This window comes from Medicago sativa, chromosome 7, assembly GCF_051527215.1.
Source record: "Medicago sativa cultivar Bolivia chromosome 7, Bolivia_mono, whole genome shotgun sequence".
In the NCBI taxonomy this organism is placed as follows: Eukaryota; Viridiplantae; Streptophyta; class Magnoliopsida; order Fabales; family Fabaceae; genus Medicago; species Medicago sativa.
In genome coordinates, this window is record NC_140755.1 from 13,054,619 (window position 1) to 13,060,220 (window position 5,602).

General features: G+C 28.0%; 1 long non-coding RNA gene across 2 annotated transcripts; it reads left to right on the plus strand.

The window, feature by feature from the left end:
* Positions 1–2,538: 2,538 nt before the first annotated feature.
* LOC146904370 (uncharacterized) lies at positions 2,539–4,667 on the plus strand. 2 transcript variants are annotated; one of them, XR_015018969.1, is made up of 3 exons: positions 2,539–3,497; positions 3,975–4,070; positions 4,160–4,667. It is a non-coding gene; the product is annotated as an uncharacterized LOC146904370 (long non-coding RNA). The 2 variants fall into 2 exon arrangements; XR_015018968.1 differs by having other exon boundaries at positions 4,443–4,667.
* The last annotated feature ends 935 nt before the right edge of the window (positions 4,668–5,602 follow it).

Genomic DNA, 5,602 nt, shown 5'->3' on the forward strand with positions numbered 1-5,602 from the left:
CCGAAGGGTATACATGGAAAATGGTGAAATACACGACAATGTTTGTCGTATAATTTGCACGAACATGTTTATAGCTACCATTTACTATTTTTTTTTTTAATTTGGATTCAACGGAAAATGACAAATTTTACCTGTGCTGTATATTTCTTATGAGAAATCATTAGAACATCTCATTCGGTGGTCTAAATATATGTCTTACCTCACCATTGCTTTATATTGATCCCTTTTTTTTTTTCTTTTCTATTTATCACTATACATTCATTAACCATGAGAAAGAAATGGGTCAAACTTAGATAATTCGGCCTAGCTACGTTTTGATAGAAAAATAAACCAAAATTGTATGTTGTTAATGGTTCTTTCATCATAAAAATGTCAAATACACAATTAAGTTCTCATTTCACGTAACCGATATATCCATTCATTTACTTCATTTGTCAATGGAAAAAATCAACCAGAGTTGCATGTTAAGTTGAAAATTTCAATTTTGAAAACACCTTTTTCCCATATTCATCCTTAAAGCTAAGTTGAAAATTTCAATTTTGCCTTTTCCTAAAGCAACTGCGTTCCATCAAAAGAACTCTATATAAAAAGGTTGATGATGTTTAGTTAAAGAATTTGGAGGTTATCCTTCATGATCACAACCACTTTGTTAAGAATGGAAATCATTTTCTAAAATATAAATTTTTTTGTTGTACCCTAATCTCAACAAATTTGGTTTATATTTTAGTCCATCTAGATTATCCAAAGCTGAAAATAATACAAAAAACTATGTTTTCAAAGGAGAGTAAATGATCAATTACTTAGAGTGCGATTTTTTTTTTTTGTTAAATTGATAGTTCAAATTAACAAAAAAAAAAAAAAACATGATAATCATGGTAGCAAAAGGATAAAATCAAACACCTCAAATAAATAAATAGTCTAGGTCTAAAAAAATATACATTTTTATGAACAAGAAAACACATAACATTTATAATGTAAATAATCAAATAATAAGGAAAAACTAGCATATGCATATAGACTTATGTAAATGATCAAATATAGACTTATTGATGACATGCTTTTGGAACTTTATCGATTTGATTTTTTAGATTTCTGAGTATCTCCATAGTAACATTGTTATTGTTATCTTCCTCTAGTGTTATAAAAATCAGGATTGACCTACATTATCCTATGTATTATAATGTGAGATCTATGAAGAACTTTAGGAGCCACATAATATGCACTTCCAACAATGTCATTAAACCTTTCATCTATTTAAGCCGGTAGTATATATACGCTATCACATAATATTTTAGCTTAGAATGTATCGGTTGAAGTTTAGAAGAACTTCTCGGGCTTAAGATCTTGCTGCACCACACCTTGAAGATCAATGACAAAATGGAAAAACATTTAGTATATGCAATATGCCATCCTTTTGCACCATCTTGTGAGAATTAAAAAAAAACTTTTGTGTCTTATAGTCCTTCAAGACTTTCAGAAAATCATCATACTTATCCCTCAAGTTATCTTGAACAAATCTACGTTTAACTTCATTGACAAATTCTTTGGCATTTTTGGCTTCACAATGTTCCAGAAAATGTCCTTTCATTATCTCGGGTTGCCCTAGGCTTCTCCATAGTCCTTCACGATAGTCCAACAAGATTATCCAAAGCAAAAAATAATATAGAAATCAATTTTCAAATAAGAAAAATTAATTGATTTGAAAAAGTGCGTACTTTTTTTGTTACATTGATAGTTTACTCAATAGGCCTTTCTGATTTCTCACAAACCCCTCAAAAGCCAAAAATACCCTTCTTGGAACGTAATCGGTAACCTTCATTTTTGTTTTAAACGACTTTTTCAAGCTTTCTCAAACTCAAACAACATGATTCAAAATCAAACAACAAGTAAGTGTATAGTTTCTCAAACTCTACACATTCTTTCTCATTTTTTACGCAAGAGTTTTTTAATTGCTTAATGATCACTACTACAAAATTGGGAAAATATAGCGCCTCATAAATAGCGCTTTTAACACGAAAGCGCTATAAATTAAAACACGGAGGTCTTAGCTAGCGCTTTTTTGAAAAAGCGCTATCTATCATTTTAAGTATATATAGCGCTTTGTATTGAAAGCGTAGGTATAGGTTAAATAAAAATAATAGTTATTTAAATAAAAAACATGATTAATCGTATATGGCACTTTTTATGAAAAACGCTATATACAAATCAACCTTAAATAGCGCGTATAAGTTAAAAAAAGCGCTATTGTATGCTTGAGAAAGATAGCGCTTATAGGTTAAAAAAAGCGCCATTTTATTAACTGATTTAATGTACATTAACTAACAGGTCCCCTGTTCGATCCCCTGCATAGCATATTTCAAATATTTTTTGAATTTTTATGAAAAATGGATTGCATCTTTCAAATAAAAAATGAAAATGGATTGCAGTAACAAAGCAAACCTTTTTTTAAAAAAATTTTTGGTACAAACCTTTTTTAATTCTTTTATCATGTTATATATATTATATATAACAAACTAAATCTAAACTTTTCAAAAAAAAAACAAATCTAAACTTTTTCCCAAAAAACAAATCCAAACTAAAAAAAAACAAATCAATTTTTTAAAATTTTTTTTGGTACATACCTTTTTTAATTCTTTTATCATATATATAACAAACCTTTCTTATATATATTATATATAACAAACTAAATCTAAACTTTTCAAAAAAAACAAATCTAAACTTTTTCCCAAAAAACAAATCCAAACTAAAAAAAAACAAATCAAATGTCCTGGTCCCACTAAATCCTACTTTTCCATAAATCCTACTTTGCAGGTTGCGTTTTTTGTTTTTTTATTTATATTTGAAAAAAAAAACGCTTTATACACTAACAACAAAGCTTAACTTCTTTTTGTTATATACTCAAAAGTAACAAAGAATCCCAATTTTAATGGAAATCCCTATTTTAATGCATCCTAAAGATAAAATAAAAACTATAACATAATTTTCATGAAGTTTGCGTTTTTTTTTTATTTATATTTGTAAAAAAAAATGCTTTTTTTTGTTACACAAAAAAAACGCTTTATACACTAACAACAAAGCGTAACTTCTTTTTGTTATATACTCAAAAGTAACAAAGAATACCAATTTTAATGGAAATCCCTATTTTAATGCATCCTAAAGATAAAATAAAAAATATAACATAATTTTCATTAAACGTATTTTTTAAAGCAATTAATAACATAACCCAAAACTACTTTACTCAAAACTTTCATTAGATCGTGTGCAGGCAATTCAGTCCAAAACCACCCCCTCTATCGATTCATTCATCACCAACCACCTATATCTATCAATTCATTCATCACCATCACTCGCTTCCTTCGATCTATTCCAAAACCATAACCGTCTCTTTCGATTCATTCCAGAACAACCACCTCTATCTCACTCTTAATTGCAGTGCATCATATCGTCGCTGCCGTCGACTGGTTACAGCTTTTTCAATACTCAATTCTTCATCTCAGGTACCATCTTCATTCTTTCCTTACCTCAATTTAACTCAAATATTCTTTAATTTTTTCAAATTTTCATCTGGATATTTTAGGTTTTCAAGGTTCAAACTAAATTCAAGACTGCACTGTTAGTGATTAGGATGAATTTGACAATCGAAAATTCAAAATTTTTGTTTGATGAATAATTACTTAAATTTGACAATTGTTTATTAAAGATTTTGGGTTTAATTAAACTCTACACAACCAGTAAGATGAATAATTTTTCTTTTGGTTCAATTTTTTTTTTTATATATATAAACAATAACACTTTTGTGTGTGACTAGAATTATTTTCTAATAAACTAATTGAATGATGTGATAATATGATATACACTATGCATATGCCTTTTGTATAACCTACTAATCAATTCCATAATCATCCATCGTGACTTCTACATGGCATACCAAATAAACTAACTTATACAATTACTTATTATTTTATTTTTTGTAGTGTCCTCGTCAAGAAAATGGTATAGATTGCGGGTACTTTGTGATGAGGTTTATGAAAGATATTCTCATTTCAAAACTAAATGAGATTCCAAAGTTGGTATGTTTTTTTTATATTAAAGTATAATATCTATGTATAATAAAGTTTATTAAGTAACATGGTTATTTTTAATGTTATAATATATACAGTACATTGATGGTTTCAAGTGTGTGACATACTCAAAAGATATACTAATAGAAATCTAAGAAGAATGGTGTCGGTTCATGATCAGCCTAAAAGTTATATGTTTTTTTTTTTTTTTTTTTTATATAATAAGGTGAGTTTAATGTTTCTAAATATATTTGCTAGAAGTGGTAGTTGTTTTAATTTATAATCTTGCTTTAATTTTTACTCATGATCAGTAGTACTTTGAATTTATCTCTAATATAATATAGCGTTATTGCTTAATGGCGTTTTCTGGTATATATTCAGGTGGAGGAGAGTGAACGAAATTTGGAAATGAATGATGATTTGCGTGCTTGTTTTGGATAAAAATGTTGAGAAGACCAAGAAGATAGATGAAGACTGCATGATACCATAGAAGATATTGATCTTTATGTCAACTAATTAGTTGTAACTCTTAGAGATATCCATGTTACCATATTAGAGGCTATACATTTCTGACTTTTATGCTATATATACATACATTTTTTATGATATGGTTATGTTTTATTTGATAAATAATAGTCTCAATTATAATGTGCCTAAATTATATACATTTCCCTTTAAATTTAAGACTTTATATATATATATATATATATATATTTATATATATATATATATATATATATATATTTTACTTTAAATTAATAAAAAAAACACTATCTGGAAAGGATTTTTTTTTTTGACAAAAATAAAATAAAATAAATGCTTTTCCTAGCGCTTTTTTTCCTTTATAAAGCGTTATCTAAACCTATTGTTGCATAGCGCTTTTAAAACAAAAACGCTGTTTTTAAACTTGTCTTAGATGGCGTTTATTTTTGAAAGCGCTATATAAGGAGAACCTTTGCTAGCACTTTTTGACATAAAGCGCTATATAAACCCTGCTATAGGTAGCGCTTTATACAGAAAAAAAAGCGCTATATTACCTTTACCAGCGCCATTTACAATAGCGCTTCAAAAGCGCTACCTAAAGCCAAAAAAAAAGCGCTATATAAGCTCATTTTTGTAGTAGTGGATAGGTCCGCAAGTGCGTGGGAAATATTGGTTTTAGTATAAAAGGTGTTTAATCCCGCAAGTATAAAAGATGTCACATTGTTTATCTAAGGCGGTGCTAATTAGTTTGATTGCGAAATTAGGAAATTAACTTGTTTTTAATTATTTTAATGACGAGATACAGAAATATAATTCGCGTCGACCATCTATACTTTTTTTTTTTGAAGGGGACCATGTATACTTGTTAAGTTATATTTTATTATTATAACTGAAAAATATTAAAAGGATTAAATTAAAGAGGCCGCTCCGCTTTCGCGTGTATGACATGAATTTCAACTTTGTAATCTATTCGACCGCTTTCGCGGGTATGCATTACACTTCAAAATTCCGTTTGAAAAACAATCTTTTTTTTTGCGTGAAAAGTTATTTTTAGTAGA